Genomic DNA, 19112 nt, shown 5'->3' with positions numbered 1-19112 from the left:
GAAGGGCAATATCTAAACTGTGACCGTGCCTCAATTTTTAATTTTTCAGAGACATACTATGCATCAAAATCTAGGTCTGGGTCTTGTGATTCTCACAATATAAAGCTCTTCGCTGTAGGATTTATAGTTTTTAAAATACGATCGTTTGAAGTACTGCAGTTATTACAGCTATCATGATCCTGTGTATTGTGTATTGAGCAGTGGTTATGAAGTTATGCTTCATACAGGACATGAGCGTTGCTAGGAAACAGTGGTTGTAAACACAAGATGCTGAGACCCCCCAAATGCATGTGGTCATACCTTCATCTGCTAGGCTTGATAATGCTTGTAGACTACTGGTGGAGGCAAGATTGGTGTGCTATTATTTTGTGGAACATTTCGCCGAATGGTTTCACGAAATATCGTAGTTTTTGCGGCGAAATTGGTCCCATAGGAATGAATGGGGAAATGTTCAAAACTAGAGTGGGAGGTGACAAAAGCTGACAACCCCATAAGCAGCCAAAACATTATGACCACCCCATGATCATCCAAAACATTATGACCGCCCCATGAAAAAAAAATCATTTTTGAAAAAAAAAAAGTCATTTTTGAAAAAAAAAAAGTCATTTTTGAAAAAAAAAAATTATTTTTGAAAAAAAAAAAGTCATTTTTGAAAAAAAAAATATATATATTTTTGAAAAAAAATATATATATATTTTTGAAAAAAAAATCATTTTTGAAAAAAAAATTCATTTTTGGAAAAAAAAAAATTCATTTTTGAAAAAAAATAAATATATTTTTGAAAAAAAAATCATTTTTGAAAAAAAAAAAATTCATTTAAAAAAAAAAAAAATCATTTTTGAAAAAAAAAAAAAAAAAAATCATTTTTGAAAAAAAAAATTCATTTTTGAAAAAAAAAATCATTTTTGAAAAAAAAAATTTTTTTTTAAAAAATTCATAATTTTTGAAAAAAAAAATATTTTTGAAAAAAATGTTCAGCTCTTTCAGCTAATGATGGGACTTCGTCAACTTTTTTACTACTATTTATACTTTTCAAAATATTAAGCTTTTTAACACTTTTCACAGTAACTCCAGCCACTCCAACCACACAACAGTTACTCAAGCCACTCCACCCAGTTACTCTGCCCACTCCAGTTGTAGAGGCAAGAACACTTTTCACAATTTCCCCAGAAATTGTAGCTTTTCTATTAATGAAGTTGCTTTGCTGCTGACAAACATATTTTTTATTATTTCTAGTGATCTCCAGAATAATATTTTTTTTGTTTTTTTTCTCATGAGCTCCAGAATAATCTTTTTTTTTCTAGTGATCTCCATATATTTTTTTTCCTCATGATCTCCAGAATAATCTTTTTTTTCTTTTTTTTTCTAGTGATCTCCATAATAATTTGTTTTTTCGTTTTGTGTATCAAGTTACCACAACACCATTATTATCTTGTATTTTTTAACCTCAAAGATACAACTAAGTTGTGACATTGTATTTTACCTGCGTACTCACAAACAAATTGTCCTTTTTGAGGTACAACACATAGCCAAGTATTTGTCAAAACAAAAATGTAAAATTTAATAGGGAGCACAAGGTCATAACAAAATAAAGAGGAAGGCAATGCTGGAGAAACAGCTGGAATTGGTGAAGCCTTTGTACCCCAGGGCAGACATCAATTATTTGCCTGTCAAAATTGGTAACCTGAGGAGTCCATTTAATAGGGAGCACAATACAGTCCAGGACTCCGAGAGATCGGGAGCAGCAGCAGTAGACTCCAGCTACTCACAGAAGTAGCTGGAGTCTCAGATTCAGATCTACCATGGTTTGCATCCTTCCTACAATATCGGTGAAAGACTGTGAAACTAGGAGCCTTCACCTCTGAAACTCGGGCAATTTCTTGTGGAGTCCCTTAAGGTTCACCCTTATCACCAGTGCTCTTCAACATCCGTCCACTCCTCCAATTCATTAGAAAATCGGACCTCTGCTTCCACTCATATGCTGATGACACCCAACGCTACTTTCGCATCACCGATCAAAAAGACCACTACCAGCGACTAGAAAAATGCCTCACATTGATAGGCGACTGGATGACCATGAGCTCCCTCAAACTCAACTGATCCAAAACAGAGCTTCTTCTCCTCCACACAAACCGTAAAACTAAGAACCCTTGGACAGCACCCATCAATCTTGGACAGACCATCTCCCCAAGCACCAAAGCCAAAAGTCTCTGAGTCATCTTTGACTCAGAAATGTCGATGGATGCACAAATAGGATCAGTAGTCAGTGGATCTCACCATCTCCTTTGCCTACTACGTAGACTCATCCACTTCATTCCAGAAGAAGACAAAGCAGCAGTAGTTGTAACAATCATCAATTCCTTGACTACACAAACTTCCTCTACATAGGACTACCTAAATACCAGATTGCACGCCTACAAGTCATCCAAAACACTGGCAGCAAGACTGGTAACAGAAAAAAAACCCTGGGAATCCATCTCCCCATCCCTGAGAAGCCTACATTGGCTAACCGTAAAGGACTGGATCCTGTTCAAGACCCTCTGCCTCACCCATAAATGCACTCAAGGAAACGCTCCACAATACCTATGCGAGAAAATAAAACACTACCCACCTAAGCGCAGTCTTCGATCAACTAACCAAAACCTACTCCTCATTCCCAAGTCTTGCTACAAATCAAAGGGAGAACAAAGATTCGCAGTCCAAGGACCACGGTTATGGAACGGTCTACCCGCCAACATCCGCATGGAAGAAAATCATCGGTCCTTCAGAAAAAAACTCGAGACCCATCTCTTTTAAGAAACAGGACTAACAGCACCAATCAAGCGCCTTGAGGCGATTCAGTTTGCATTTGCAGCGCTATAAAAATCTTTCATTCATTCATTCATTCATTCATGACATATATGTCCCGAGGCTGTGGTCTTACAACAGCCTGCGTTTTTTGCCAGACAACACCAAACCCAGGCCATCACTCTCAACACTTCCTTCCACGCTTCACCGTGGCTGTGGTGTTGGTGGAGGAGCATGGTCCAACTCACAGAGGTGTGTTTGAGGTATGAGTTTGCCCCTCGTCCCCTTGTTTAGGGCCTTGAGAATAATCTCTTCGCATATAGTGCGTTGGGCCTCCTCCATCTTTTACAATTGGCTGGCAGTGACGCATCCAAATGCCTCGTGTACACCAGGGGTCATGGTAATTGCAAAAGCAGCCTTTAGGAAAACAGCTGCGGACTTCTCCAGGTTCCTTGCCTTCCTGGTCCTTTTGGTTAGAGGGCGGAGGGGAGGAACCTGGGATTCGGTCAGGCTGCTTGCCACGGCCTCCTCCTGGCTGAGACTTTCCTGTGTATGAAAATGGTACATAGTTTTAGGTTTTTGGTCATCTAAACTGTCCATAACTGTTGCAAATTGAATATTACAGATAGAAAAGACTATCATTCTGACCCCAGCATTTTTCATTCTTGTGCCAATCATTTTTGGCTACTACTTGATATGTAAACCACTTTGTTAAATCTGAAATTTGTGATCAATAACATCTAGTTAACATCATTCAATTTTCGACAAGAAATATCTTCAACAATGCAATACCTGGGTCAAGCTGTGCTCCTCCACATCTTCTTCCTGGGTGGAAGGCCCAGGTTGGACCTCAGGAGCCTCAGCTGATGTGGAAGTGTTGATAGTGATGGCCTGGGTTCCGTCTGGTTGGACAAAAAACGCAGGCTGTTGTAGTACCACAGCCTGGGGACATATACGTCACCTGCTGCTGCTCCAGATCTCAGGGAATCCTGGACCTTCTTACGCTCCCTATTATATGTGCTCCTCAGGCTACCAATTTTGGCCTTCAAATAGTTGATGTCTGCCGTGGGATACACAGGCTTCAAAAATTCCAACAGTTTATTCAGCGCTGCCTTCCTCTTTTGCTTGTTCGAATAGTCCCTGCATTGGACCTGCCAGAGACATGGCAGCTCCCTGTATTTTTCTATAAAGTTGGGCAGGAAATCAGGGGCTGTGAATTTGTCAACCATTTTATCTGCAAGGCACAACACAAGACAAACCCTAATATCAGGCTAAACTCTCCTAATCTTGTCCCAATATAGGCCTCAATCTATAAGCAGTACAGGCCTCTAACCGCTGATGCCCCAAGTTACAATTGTACCTTCGTCTGAATGATCGTGCTAACGATCCTCCGTCCTCCAATCACAGATCGTACATACGTCACCCGCATGTTATCCTTTATATACACTGCGCATGCGTGAAACTCCGCCCCTGTCCTTCTTTCTAGTGTATTCCCCGCCTCTTCTCTTTCGGGGCAGTGGGAGAGCACATGGCGGAGCCACAGCAGGTGTGTGATGAGAGCAGCAATGATGAGGAAAGCCCGGAGCAAGATAGTTTCACATGCAGGAGGAGATATAAGGCCTCAAATATGTCCTTTGAAGAGATGGTGAACATTTTGAAGAGGACAGACTATGATAGGAAGCATGGACCGTACAGAAACCCTAATGTGAAAAAGGCCAAGATCATGACTAAAGTTGTCAGAAGTCTGCACAGGACTTTTGGGGTACGACGATCCAAGAAGCAATTGAGGAAACACTGGTCAGACCTGAAATTGAGGGAGCAAGATCAGTATAGAAAGATCAGGAAAGTGCTGCAAAAAAGTATTTGTCGCGTGTTCCTATTATTATTACTTTTGTGCTGGTCCATGTGCTTTTCTTTACTGTTGTACAGTTTAAAATGCCAAGTTTGAGGTTCATGGACACAGGAATCGTTTGTATTAAACATCGTATGTTCGACCACTAACACAACGTTTTTGACAGATGCAGGTTAACTACATTTGTTCATGCCTATTTTGATTAAAATAAGTTTATTACATTGTTGTCTAGATGTGTTTGAAACTATAATGAAATGACAACTTGATTTAGTGTAAGGAGAGGACACTCAGCAGCTGTTAACACATCTGGAACATTCCAAGCAATGTTTCATATTACTATTTCTAGCCTAAAATATCTGTCTGCTAAGTATACCTTTTTTGTATTCACATAGGGGAGAAAAGAATCAGGACATCTGAGGACACCAGTAACTCCACACCTACTGAAGAAAGGGAACTCACCACACAACATGAGGATGTGGATGCATAGGTTCAGGAAGTGCTGGGTGAAGTGGTCGAAATGGTGTCGACAACAGGTCAGTGTCTGAGACCACAGCTTCAGGTAATAGATGGATCCCTGCATATTTATAATACATGGTGTGTTTTTTTATTTTTAGGTGTTGTGGAAGAAGAAACTCACTTCAGCAGTGCAAGTACACAAGTATTTATCAGTGAGATCATGGTGTGCAATCATGATTTAGAAAAGATGAAGCAAAATATCCATGATAGGGCAAAGTGGATATAGTGGAAATAAGGCCCAGTGTGTCAACATGTGCTAGCTCCCATCATGGGGGATCAATGGACGTGTTTCGAGGGTGCAACCCCTTCCTCTCACCTACTTTAATTTGGAGGAAGGTGTTGCACCCACAAAACGCGTACATTGATATCCCATGATGGCAGATAGCACATGTTGAAATACTGTGTGTTTTGTGGCTTTAGCAAAATAGATGTAAGGAAAACACACTTTTTAGGCATGGGATCATGAGGGAAATCCAAATTTTGAGTCCCAGTTTGTGTGCATCTTCAAAATTTGGCTTTTACAGGGGTGAGATCACCCCATCTGATGAAGGCAAAATCAACACAGTTTTGACATACTAATGTCTCAAATGGCCTTCACTTTAGCAAAGTTGAACTTTGTAAGTTTCTAAGTTGGGGATGTGTATGTTATGTTTTTAAACATTCCTGTTTAGCCCCATAAAAGGCAAATTTATGTCAAACATACATGTTATACACCAAGATGTTGGTTTGTTCCAAAACCGTTTATAACGCACATGTGAATGTGCTTGGAGTAAAATGTTTTATACTCAACAATGTGTGGCTTCTTCTTTCAATGCTCAATACCAGTTTATTTTTTAAGTTGGTGTAGTTACAGTGACAATGGGGGTTATTTACTAAAGGCAAATCCACTTTGCACTACAAGTGCACTGTCAGTGCACTTTCAAGTGCACTGGCAGTGCACTTGTAGTGCAAAGTGGATTTGCCTTTAGTAAATAACCTCCACTGTGCTGTAAAATTTGCCCAAATCAGGCCATTTTAGGGACTCCAAGCAATTAATTCATGGAGTTAAAAAGGATGATTATTTTTTATCATTAATGCATTACATACATTACCAATAGGGATGAGCTTCGAGTTCGAGTCAAACCAATGTTCCACTTGAACATCGCCAGTTCGATCGTTTGTCGAATTACGAATGGTATGGGCCGTTCGCGCCAAATTCGAGTGGCGCGTCACAGCCCATAATTCACTGTGGAATCGCAGTGCATTGCTGGCTGATGATTGGCCAAGCATGCACTATGACCCGCATGCTTGGGCACTCACAGCGCCGTCTGTACAGAGAGCCCTAATTGGCCACAGCCACGGTGGCTTTGGCCAATTATGGCTCAGGGGGTTTAGTACACGCCCCACACTATATAAGGCCGCCTGCGTGGCAGCCTTGTGTAGTGTGTTGCGGCGGCGAAGAGAGATAGACATTTGATTTAAGTTAGATAGAGTAGGCAGGTGAGTCAGTTAGATGCACTTACAGTGTATTGTGTATATATATATGCATCCCAGGTGTTGTGTGTGTATATATATATATATATATATATATTTATATATATATATATATATACACACTGTATTCAGTTTAGCTAGATATGTTCCTGTTATTCTCTTCCTACTGACAGGCAGGCAGGTGTTTTTACTTTATTTACAGTATTTACAGTTAGTGTACTGTGTCCTTTGCACAGTGTGCACCTAAAGCTACCTGAAGAAAATTGCTGGTGTTCTTCTGATCCTATTAGTACCACGGGCAGGCAGCTGCAGTATTTACAGTTAGTGTACTGTGTCCTCTGCACTGTGTACACCTAAAGCTACCTGAAGACAATTGCTGGTGTTCTGATCCTATTAGTACCACAGGCAGGCAGCTGCAGTATTTACAGTTAGTGTACTGTGTCCTCTGCACAGTGTGCACCTAAAGCTACGTGAAGACTAGGGATGAGCTTCGTGTTCGAGTCGAACCCATGTTCGACACGAACATTGTCTGTTTGATCGTTCGCCGAATTGCGAACGATATGGGCCGTTCATGCCAAATTCGTGTGGCGTGTCACGGCCCATAATTCACTGAGGCATCGCAGTGCATTGCTGGCTGATGATTGGCCAAGCATGCACTATGACCCACATGCTTGGCCAATCACAGTGCCGGCTGTAGAGAGAGCTGTAATTGGCCAAAGCCAGGGTGGCTTTGGCCAATTATGGCTCAGGGGGTTTAGTACACGCCCCACACTATATAAGGCCGCCTACATGGCGGCCCTGTGTAGTGTGTTCCGGCGTTGAGAGACAGAGATAGAGAGACAGTGTCATTTGATTTAAGTTAGATAGATTAGGCAGGACAGTCAGTCAGTTAGCTGCACTTACAGTGTATTGTGTATATATATGCATCCCAGGTGTTGTATATATATATATATATATATATATATATATATATATATATATATACACACTGTATTCAGTTTAGCTAGATCCGTTCCTGTTATTATCTTCCTACTGACAGGCAGGCATGTGTTGTTACAGTATTTACAGCTACCTGAGGAAAATTGCTGGTGTTCTTTTGATCCTATTAGTACCACAGTCAGGCAGCTAGACTATTTACAGTTAGTGTAGTGCGTCCTCCTCACAGTGTTCAGCTAAAGCTACAAGTTAGTTTAGTGTGACCTCTGCACAGTGTTCAGCTAAAGCTACAAGTTAGTGTAGTGCGACCTCTGCACGGTGTTCAGCTAAAGCTACAAGTTAGTGTAGTGTGTCCTCTGAACAGTGTTCAGCTAAAGCTACAAGTTAGTGTAGTGCACAGTGTTCAGCTAAAGCTACAAGTTAGTGTAGTGCACAGTGTTCAGCTAAAGCTACAAGTTAGTGTAGTGTGTCCTCCTCACAGCGTTCAGCTAAAGCTACAAGTTAGTGTAGTGCGACCTCTGCACAGTGTTCAGCTAAAGCTACAAGTTAGCGTAGTGCGTCCTCTGAACAGTGTTCAGCTAAAGCTACAAGTTAGTGTAGTGCACAGTGTTAAGCTAAAGCTACAAGTTAGTGTAGTGCGTCCTCCTCACAGTGTTCAGCTAAAGCTACAAGTTAGTGTAGTGCAATCTCTGCACAGTGTTCAGCTAAAGCTACAAGTTAGTGTAGTGCGTCCTCTGAACAGTGTTCGGCTAAAGCTACAAGTTAGTGTAGTGCACATTGTTCAGCTAAAGCTACAAGTTAGTGTAGTGTGTCCTCCTCACAGTGTTCAGCTAAAGCTCCAAGTTAGTGTAGTGCGACCTCTGCACAGTGTTCAGCTAAAGCTACAAGTTAGTGTAGTGTGTCCTCTGCACGGTGTTCAGCTAAAGCTACAAGTTAGTGTAGTGTGTCCTCTGAACAGTGTTCAGCTAAAGCTACAAGTTAGTGTAGTGCACAGTGTTCAGCTAAAGCTACAAGTTAGTGTAGTGCACAGTGTTCAGCTAAAGCTACAAGTTAGTGTAGTGTGTCCTCCTCACAGCGTTCAGCTAAAGCTATAAGTTAGTGTAGTGCGACCTCTGCACAGTGTTCAGCTAAAGCTACAAGTTAGCGTAGTGCATCCTCTGAACAGTGTTCAGCTAAAGCTACAAGTTAGTGTAGTGCACAGTGTTCAGCTAAAGCTACAAGTTAGTGTAGTGCGTCCTCCTCACAGTGTTCAGCTAAAGCTCCAAGTTAGTGTAGTGCGACCTCTGCACAGTGTTCAGCTAAAGCTACAAGTTAGTGTAGTGTGTCCTCTGAACAGTGTTCAGCTAAAGCTACAAGTTAGTGTAGTGCACAATGTTCAGCTAAAGCTACAAGTTAGTGTAGTGCGACCTCTGCACAGTGTTCAGTGCAAGCTACAAGTTAGTGTAGTGCACATTGTTCAGCTAAAGCTACAAGTTAGTGTAGTGCGTCCTCCTCACAGTGTTCAGCTAAAGCTCCAAGTTAGTGTAGTGCGACCTCTGCACAGTGTTCAGCTAAAGCTACAAGTTAGTGTAGTGTGTCCTCTGCACGGTGTTCAGCTAAAGCTACAAGTTAGTGTAGTGTGTCCTCTGAACAGTGTTCAGCTAAAGCTACAAGTTAGTGTAGTGCACAGTGTTCAGCTAAAGCTACAAGTTAGTGTAGTGCACAGTGTTCAGCTAAAGCTACAAGTTAGTGTAGTGTGTCCTCCTCACAGCGTTCAGCTAAAGCTATAAGTTAGTGTAGTGCGACCTCTGCACAGTGTTCAGCTAAAGCTACAAGTTAGCGTAGTGCATCCTCTGAACAGTGTTCAGCTAAAGCTACAAGTTAGTGTAGTGCACAGTGTTCAGCTAAAGCTACAAGTTAGTGTAGTGCGTCCTCCTCACAGTGTTCAGCTAAAGCTCCAAGTTAGTGTAGTGCGACCTCTGCACAGTGTTCAGCTAAAGCTACAAGTTAGTGTAGTGTGTCCTCTGAACAGTGTTCAGCTAAAGCTACAAGTTAGTGTAGTGCACAATGTTCAGCTAAAGCTACAAGTTAGTGTAGTGCGACCTCTGCACAGTGTTCAGTGCAAGCTACAAGTTAGTGTAGTGCAATCTCTGCACAGTGTTCAGCTAAAGCTACAAGTTAGTGTAGTGCGTCCTCTGAACAGTGTTCAGCTAAAGCTACAAGTTAGTGTAGTGCACAGTGTTCAGCTAAAGCTACAAGTTAGTGTAGTGCGTCCTCCTCACAGTGTTCAGCTAAAGGTCCAAGTTAGTGTAGTGCGACCTCTGCACAGTGTTCAGCTAAAGCTACAAGTTAGTGTAGTGCGTCCTCTGAATAATGTTCAGCTAAAGCTACAAGTTAGTGTACTGCACAGTGTTCAGCTAAAGCTACAAGTTAGTGTAGTGCGTCCTCCTCACAGTGTTGAGCTAAAGCTACAAGTTAGTGTAGTGCGACCTCTGCACAGTGTTCAGCTAAAGCTACAAGTTAGTGTAGTGCGTCCTCTGAACAGTGTTCAGCTAAAGCTACAAGTTAGTTTAGTGCACAGTGTTCAGCTAAGGCTACAAGTTAGTGTAGTGCGTCCTCCTCACAGTGTTCAGCTAAAGCTACAAGTTAGTGTAGTGCACAATGTTCAGCTAAAGCTACAAGTTAGTGTAGTGCGACCTCTGTACAGTGTTCAGCTCAAGCTACAAGTTAGTGTAGTGCGTCCTCTGAACAATGTTCAGCTAAAGCTACAAGTTAGTGTAGTGCAACCTCTGCACAGTGTTCAGCTAAAGCTACCTGTAGAAGGTTGGTGGTGTTTTCCTGATCCTATCACAACCGCACGCAGCTACATTATTTACACGTTAGTGTAGTGCGTCCTCTGCACAGTGTTCAGCTAAAGCTACCTGTAGAAGGTTTGTGGTGTTTTCCTGATCCTATCACTACCGCAGGCAGCTACATTATTTTAAAGTTAGTGTAGTGCGTCCTCTGCACAGTGTTCAGCTAAAGCTATCTGTAGAAGGTTGGTGGTGTTTTCCTGATCCTATCACTACCGCAGGCAGCTACATTATTTTAACGTTAGTGTAGTGCGTCCTCTGCACAGTGTTCAGCTAAAGCTACCTGTAGAAGGTTGGTGGTGTTTTCCTGATCCTATCACTACCGCAGGCAGCTACATTATTTTAAAGTTAGTGTAGTGCGTCCTCTGCACAGTGTTCAGCTAAAGCTATCTGTAGAAGGTTGGTGATGTTTTCCTGATCCTATCACTACCGCAGGCAGCTACAAAATTTTAACGTTGGTGTAGTGCGTCCTCTGCACAGTGTTCAACTAAAGCTACAAGTTAGTGTAGTGCAACCTCTGCACAGTGTTCATCTAAAGCTACCTGTAGAAGATTGGTGGTGTTCTCATACTACAGGCAGGCAGTTGATTTTGCTAGCTGCAGTATCAGTATATATATATATATATATATATATATATATATATATCCCAGCTTAGTGCAGCTACATCTCACTGCAGGCCATTAGTATGTCCGGAAGGCCAACAAGCAGAGGCAGACAGTCACAAGCCAATAAAAGAGGCAACAGTGCTGGTCGTGGAGACGGTGCATCCTCATTAGCACGTGGCCGTGGAACACGCTCGGCCTTTTTTTCGGCAGTTGGCCATGTTGAGCCGCAACATGCGGAAGACTTGGTCGAGTGGATGACCAAGCCGTCCTCATCCTCCTCATCCTCTCTCACCCATGCTCAGGGTACTTTGTCTGGCAAAAGCAGCTGCCAACGCGGCCTCTTCCCTTGGCTCAATTGCATCAGTGACTCCTTCCCTAGCTCCACCATGTCCTCCTGAGGAGTCCCTCAAACTGTTTGACCACAGTGTTGGGTACATGCTCCAGGAAGATGCCCAGCGTTTAGAAGGCTCTGATGATGATACTGAGCTAGATGAAGGCAGTAACGTGAGCATGGACAGAGGGGGCGCCCAAGAAGGACAGCAATCTGGCAGTCATGCTCCCCCCTGCTGCAGCATACTGCCAAGTTTGCTCCAGTGATGAGAAGGGAGGGGATGATGAGGTCACTGACTCAACGTGGGTGCCTGATAGGAGAGAGGAGGAGGAGGAGGAGGCACATCACCAACGAGGCAGGATGCCCTCCAGGGACCAGCCTAAGGGCAGCACACTGACTGCATCACACCGCAAAGCTCCGCATGTGCAGGGCGCTGCTGTCTCTGCGCGTTATTCCAAAATTTCTTTGGTGTGGGCCTTTTTTGAGACGAGTGCATCAGATTGCACTGCTGCTATTTGCAACATATGTCTCAAGCGTTATGCCCCGTACACACGGTCGGACATTGAGCAGACATTCCGACAACAAAATCCTAGGATTTTTTCCGATGGATGTTGGCTCAAACTTGTCTTGCATACACACGGTCACACAAAGCTGTCGGAAAATCCGATCATTCTGAACGCGGTGACGTAAAACACGTACGTCGGGACTATAAACGGGGCAGTAGCCAATAGCTTTCATCTCTTTATTTATTCTGAGCATGCGTGGCACTTTGTACTTCGGATTTGTGTACACACGATCAGAAATTCCGACAACGGATTTTGTTGTCGGAAAATTTTATAGCCTGCTCTCAAACTTTGTGTGTCGGAAAATCCGATGGAAAATGTGTGATGGAGCCTACACATGGTCGGAATTTCCGTCAACAAGGTCCTATCACACATTTTCCGTCGGAAAATCCGACCGTGTGTACGGGGCATATCTCGCGTGGCCAAAACATCTCCCGCTTGGGCACCACATTCTTGACCAGATATATGTTGACCTGCCATGCAGTTCGTTGGCAAGCGTATCTAAAAGACCCACACCAAAGAACAAAGAGGACTTCTCCTTGGTCCTCATCAGCTGAGATCTCCAACCCCACTATACCTTCTGTCCTCTCTGAGACCTGCACTGAGAGGAATGAAGATGTAGAATTAGGTGTGTCACAGCCAAGTACTTGTGGGCAATCTGCTTTCGGTACACCGACGTCAGATTGTACCAGGCAAATTTCCCTGCCCCAGCTGCTGCACCGCCAAAAGAAGTTCTCTCCCAGCCATCCACATGCCCAGTGGTTGAATGCTAGCTTGGAAAAATTTCTAGCACTTCAATGCTACCTTTTCAGTTGGTAGACTCTGCCCCCTTCCGTGAGTTTGTGGAATGTGTGGTTGCTCAGTGGCAGGTACCCAAACGCCACTTTTTCTCCGGAAGGCGATTCTGGCTCTCTACTGGCATGTGGAAGGCAAAGTCCATGCCTCGCTGGACAGGGCGGTCAGCAGTAAGGTGCATATTATCGCTGACTCATGGTCCAGCAGGCATGGACAGGGATGTTACCTACGTTTCACGGCCCATTGGGTGACTCTGCTGGCAGCTGGGAAGGATGCAGGACAAGGTGCAGTAGTGTTGGAGGTTGTTCCGCCACCACGCCTCCAAAATGCCACTACTAATGATTCTGACACACCTCTCTCCTCCACCCCCTCCTCTTCTTCTTCCTCCATGGCCTCTTCCTGTGCTTTGTCCTCAGAACCAGCGGTGCTCCGTAGGCGTTCAAGGGGCTACTCAAGTATGCAGGCCAAAAGATGACATGCGGTGCTTGAGCTGGTGTGCTTGGGGGGCAGGAGCCACACTGGGGCAGAGGTTCTGTCAGCTCTGCAGGGGCAGGTTCAGAGGTGGTTGACGCCACGCCAAATTAAGACAGGAATGGTTGTTTGCGACAATGGCACCAACCTCCTCTCCACCCTTCGACAGGGACAAATGACCCATGTGCCCTGTTTGGCTCACGTCCTTAACTTGGTGGTGCAGCGGTTCTTGGGCAGGTACCCGGGCTTACAGGATGTCCTGAGGCAGGCCAGGAAAGTCTGTGTGCATTTCCGCCGGTCATATAATGCCAGTGCTCGGCTGGCAGACCTCCAAAAGGAATTTAACCTGCCCAAGAACCGCCTAATCTGTGACATGTCCACCAGGTGGAACTCAACGTTGGCCATGCTGCAGTGGCTGCACACGCAGCAGAGGGCCATCAATGAGTACCTGTGCGACTATGGCACCAGGACAGGGTCAGGGGAGCTTGTTTTTTTTTCCCCACGCCAGTGGGCCATGATCAGGGATGCATGCACTGTCCTGTCACCATTTGAGGAGGCCACGAGGATGGTGAGCAGTAACAGTGCATGCATCAGTGACACTGTCCCCCTTGTCCACCTGTTGGAGCACACGCTGCGTGGAATAATGGACAGGGCACTTGAGGCAGAACAGAGGCAGGAAGAGGAGGATTTCCTTAGCTCTCAAGGCCCCCTTTATCCAGACAGTGTTCCTGCGTGCCCGCCGATCACACAGGAAGAGGAGGAGGAGGATTGTGTCAGTATGGAGGTGGAGCCTGGCACTCAGCATCAGCAGCAGTCTTTAAGGGATCATTTACAGTCCCAAGAAACACATGGACTTGTACGTGGCTCAGAGGAGGTGGCTGCGGATCATGTCATCCTTAGTGACCCAGAGGACTCCGGAACGAATGCCTCAGCAAACCTACGGTGCATGGCCTCCCTGATCCTGCAAAGCCTGTGGAAGGATCCTCATATTCGTGGTATCAAGGAGAAGGAACAATACTGGCTGGCAACCCTCCTTGATCCACCTTACAAGGGTAAGGTTGCAGACCTTATCTTGCCGTCACAGAGGGAGCAGAGGATGAAACATCTTCAGGAGGCCTTGCAGAAAGGTCTGTGCAACGCATTCCCAGAGACTGGGAGGTTACAAACTCCTGTTTCTGGACAACATGTTGCTGAGGCTTTGGTCAGTCAAAGAAGGAGCGGTGGAGAAGGTGGCCGTCTGACCGATGCGTTCAGACAATTTTTTGGTCCGCAGCCCCAAGGTATGATCGGTTCCAGAAACCATCGCCAGTGTCTGTTTTACATGGTGCAGGAATACCTAGGGGCAAGATCTGACTTGGACACCTTTCCCACCGAAAATCCTCTGGGTTACTGGGTCTTGAGAATGGATCACTGGCCAGAGCTTGCACAGTATGCAATTGAGCTACTGGCCTGTCCTGCATCCAGCGTTCTTTCAGAACGCACATTCAGTGCTGCTGGAGGCTTTGAAACCAAACACAGGGTGCGTCTGTCCACCGACTCGGTCGATCGAATAACCTTCATAAAAATGAATCAGTCTTGGATCACCACCAGCTACCAAGCACCTGATGCTGATGTAACCGAATACATTTTTTTGAAATGTCAGATCCCTTCAAAGACTGCCTATGCTGATGATGAGTGACTATCCTGTTATACTGAGTAATTATCCTCTTCCTCCTCAATGATCATGATGATAGCTTGTAAGAACATTTTTGGTTTTGGGCGCCGCCAGTCCCGCCACCAGTGCCTAAGGCCCAATTTTTCAGCCCCTGTTTATCAGGGGCATGTAATTACAATTTTTCATGCAATTCTTTGCAGCAGGGCTAGTTCCTGCGCTCCAACTAGAGTATCTGTGAGGGGTTGCAGTGTTGTGGCACCAGCACCAGTGCCTAAGGCCCAATTTTTCAGCCCCTGTTTAACAGGGGCGTGTAATTACAATTTTTGCTGCAATTCTTTGCAGCAGGGCTAGTTCCTGCGCTCCAACTTGCAAATGGAAGGAGACAACAGGAAGTGAGATGAAATCTACCCCTAGGAAGGGAAATTCTCTCCTGTAAGAGTTAATATGGGAAAAACTTTTCTCCTTTCCACTGATGCTTTATCACCAATCCTTGTTTCACAAAAAAACCCAAATTTTCAAAAAACATTTGTCATTGGGACAAAAAGTGAGGTGAAATCTTTTGAAGAGGAGCACAGACAGCAAAACAAATGTCACAGGGCTGATAACCCTTCCCTAGGTTTTCCAAAAAGCTTAAAATAGATTTTTTGGCTGGAGCTAAACACGTTAAAAATGTACCAGTTCAAAATTACAAACAGATTCTACTTAACAACAAACCTACAGTCCCTGTCTTGTTTGTACCGCCTGTTTACTGCTGTACAGAGTATATAGGGCCTGGGGGCCCCACACCTTTCCTTTTTTAATTTGGGTGCGGGGTTCCCCTAAAATCCATACAAGACCCAAAGGGCCTGGTAATGGACTTTTGTCTCACAATAGACTTTTGTCTCACCATGCCGTTTGTCTCACTGATTTTCATCCATATTGCCAGGACCCGATATTAAAGTCGCAAGCAGTTTTAAATGACTTTTTTTCCTTTAAAAATGACATTTTGTGCAGGGACTGTTCTAAGTACAGGAAACCCCCCAGGTACGATATTTAAAGGAATATTTCACTTTTTTTTTTTTTTACTTTAAGCATCATTAAAATCACTGCTCCCGAAAAAACGGACGTTTTTAAAAGTTTTTTTTGCATTGATACATGTCCCCTGGGGCAGGACCCGGGTCCCAAAACCCTTTTTAGGACAATACCATGCAAATTAGGCTTTAAAAATGAGCACTTTTGATTTTGAACGTTCGAGTCCCATAGACGTCAATGGGGTTCTAACGTTCGTGCGAATTTTCGGTCCGTTCGCAGGTTCTGGTGCGAACCAAACCGGGGGGTGTTCGGCTCATCCCTAGTGAAGACAATTGCTGGTGTTCTGATCCTATTAATACCACAGGCAGGCAGCTTCAGTATTTACAGTTAGTGTACTGTGTCCTCTGCACTGTGTGCACCTAAAGCTACCTGAAGACAATTGCTGGTGTTCTTCTGATCCTATTAGTACCACAGATAGGCAGCTGCAGTATTTACAGTTAGTGTACTGTGTCCTCTGCACAGTGTGCACCTAAAGCTACCTGAAGACAATTGCTGGTGTTCTCATCCTATTAATACCACAGGCAGGCAGCTGCAGTATTTACAGTTAGTGTACTGTGTCCTCTGCACAGTGTGCACCTAAAGCTACCTGAAGACAATTGCTGGTGTTCTGATCTTATTAATACCACAGGCAGGCAGCTGCAGTATTTACACTTATTGTACTTTGTCCTCTGCACAGTGTGCACCTAAAGCTACCTGAAGACAATTGCTGGAGGTCTTCTGATCCTATTAATGCCACAGGCAGGCAGCTGCAGTATTTACAGTTAGTGTACTGTGTCCTCTGCACAGTGTGCACCTAAAGCTACCTGAAGACAATTGCTGTTGTTCTGATCCTATTAATACCACAGGCAGCTGCAGTATTTACAGTTAGTGTACTGTGTACTCTGCACAGTGTGCACCTAAAGCTACCTGAAGACAATTGCTGGTGTTCGGATCCTATTAATAGCACAGGCAGGCAGCTGCAGTATTTACAGTTAGTGTACTGTGTCCTCTGCACAGTGTGCATCTAAAGCTACCTGAAGAAAATTGCTGGTGTTCTTCTGATCCTATTAGTACCACAGGCAGGCAGCTGCAGTATTTACAGTTAGTGTACTGTGTCCTCTGCACAGTGTGCACCGAAAGCTGCCTGAAGACAATTGCTGTTGTTCTGATCCTATTAATACCACAGGCAGGCAGCTGCATTATGGTGTTAGCCCATTAAGTTAGCTAGATTGTGCCATTTCCTGAAGATAGGCTTCCGTGTATATAAAATGCTGCCAGGGTCTCCAGGTCTCTCGAAAGATCTCCTCTCTATTGTGTAGGGTAGCAGTAAGATCCTCCATATCCCTTAATTCATTTACTTTAGCAAACCACAAGGACTTCGCCGGCGGCCTCTCTGATCTCCAACAAAGGGGAATACAAGCCTTTGCAGCATTCAGAAGTTGGATGGTGAGAGAGGTCTTATATTTCTTAATGGGTCGTTCTGATAGATGGAGCAGACAGGCAGCAGGTTTCCCCTCCAGCGAAACACCGGTGAGGTGTTCGACTGTGCGGGCAACCCCGAGCCAAAATGGGGCAAGCTTGGGGCATGACCAGAAGATGTGTAACATCGTCCCCTCCTCAGCGCCACAACGCCAACAGAGGCTGGGCACCTGGGGAAAGAAACGATGTAGAATGACAGGGACCCTGTACCAATGTGTCATAATTTTGTAGCCGGTTTCCTGAACCCTAGTGGCAATTGAGGATTTCTGGGCAAAGTACAGAATTTTTTGTCTCTGCACATCGGTGAATCGGACTCCAAGTTCTGCCTCCCATTTAGTGAGAAACAGGGGTACGTATCCTTCCTCTGGTTGGGTTAGGGATGAATATATCAGCGAGAGACAGTGTCGTATCGGTTCCCCACGATGGCAGATGAGCTCCAGTTCAGTAAGTTTGCGGGTAATGCCTGATTTCCTCAGACAGCTGCGTAAGAAATTCCACAGCTGTAAGCGACTCCATAAATCTAGGGGAGGGTCCGTCACCAATGTTCCAGCTTCCAAGGAAAGCTGATCATTGGGCCCCAGAAAGTCGTGTAAGCGAAGTTTGGTGCCCATTGCCAGTCGCTTGAATTGTGGGCTCTGAATTCCAGGAGGGAATTCCGGGTTACCTAGAATCGGAACCATGGGGGACGGCTGCGGGGACACCGATGAGCGCCTAAAAGCATCTCTGACCACTGTTAGGGTGTTGCCCAGGGTGGGGTGCTCTGCAAGGTCCTTGGGCAGTGGCGTAGTGATCCAGGGCCAACTCCTGGCCGAACCCCCGGAGTCCTCTTCCTCCATAGCGACCCAGTGCTTCGCCTCTGCGTGACAGTGCCAGTCCACCAACCTAGTTAGGTGGACTGCTCTGTAATAAGCCTTAATGTCCGGGAGGCCAACCACACCCCTACTTTTCGCCAGGTAAAGTTGGAGTCTAAATCGTGGTTTGCTGTGGGACCAGACAAAGGCCCGGAACATGGAGTCAATTCGTTTGAAAAACACTGGAGGTAATCGGATGGGAAGCGCCTGTAGCAAGTATAACACCCTTGGCAGTAAAGTCATCTTGAGGGCACTACATCTGCCGAACCACGTCAGCGTCAGGGAGTGCCAGTGTAAGAGGTCAGTTTTGAGACGTAAGAGTAGTGGGGCAAAATTAGCCGAGTACAATTCAGCAGGATCTGAGGTGATGTCAACTCCTAGATATCGTATAAGTTTGGTTGCCCATCTCAATGGAAAGGACGAGCGTAAACATTGGACAATTCCTTTTTTTACCGTTATGTTAAGGATGGAGGATTTGGTTAGATTGATCTGGAACGAGGAGAGATTGCCATATTCTTGAAGGGATCGTAGCAGGTTGGGGAGAGAAGTAAGTGGTTCTGTTAAAAAGAAGATAAGGTCTTCTGCAAAAGCGGCCACCTTATGGGATCCCGATGGTTTCGGGTATCCTACAATGTCTGAGTTCGCCCTTATCGTGCACAAAAGGGGTTCTAGGGACAAGATAAAGATCAGGGGGGAAAGGGGGCATCCCTGACGTGTGCCATTACGGATGTCAAAAAAGTCTGATCTCGTCTCGTTTACCTTAACCGAAGCAGTGGGGTGAGTATACAAGGAAAGTATCCACTGTAACATGGATGAATGAAGGCCTATGTGTTCTAGAGTTGCCCGGATAAAGGACCAGTCGACGCGATCAAAGGCCTTCTCTGCGTCGGTTGACAGCAGGAGAAGGGCCCGTTTGGT

Source organism: Aquarana catesbeiana, linkage group LG04 (assembly GCF_042186555.1).
Source record: "Aquarana catesbeiana isolate 2022-GZ linkage group LG04, ASM4218655v1, whole genome shotgun sequence".
NCBI classification, from domain to species: domain Eukaryota; kingdom Metazoa; phylum Chordata; class Amphibia; order Anura; family Ranidae; genus Aquarana; species Aquarana catesbeiana.
Note: the sequence above shows the minus strand (reverse complement) of the source record.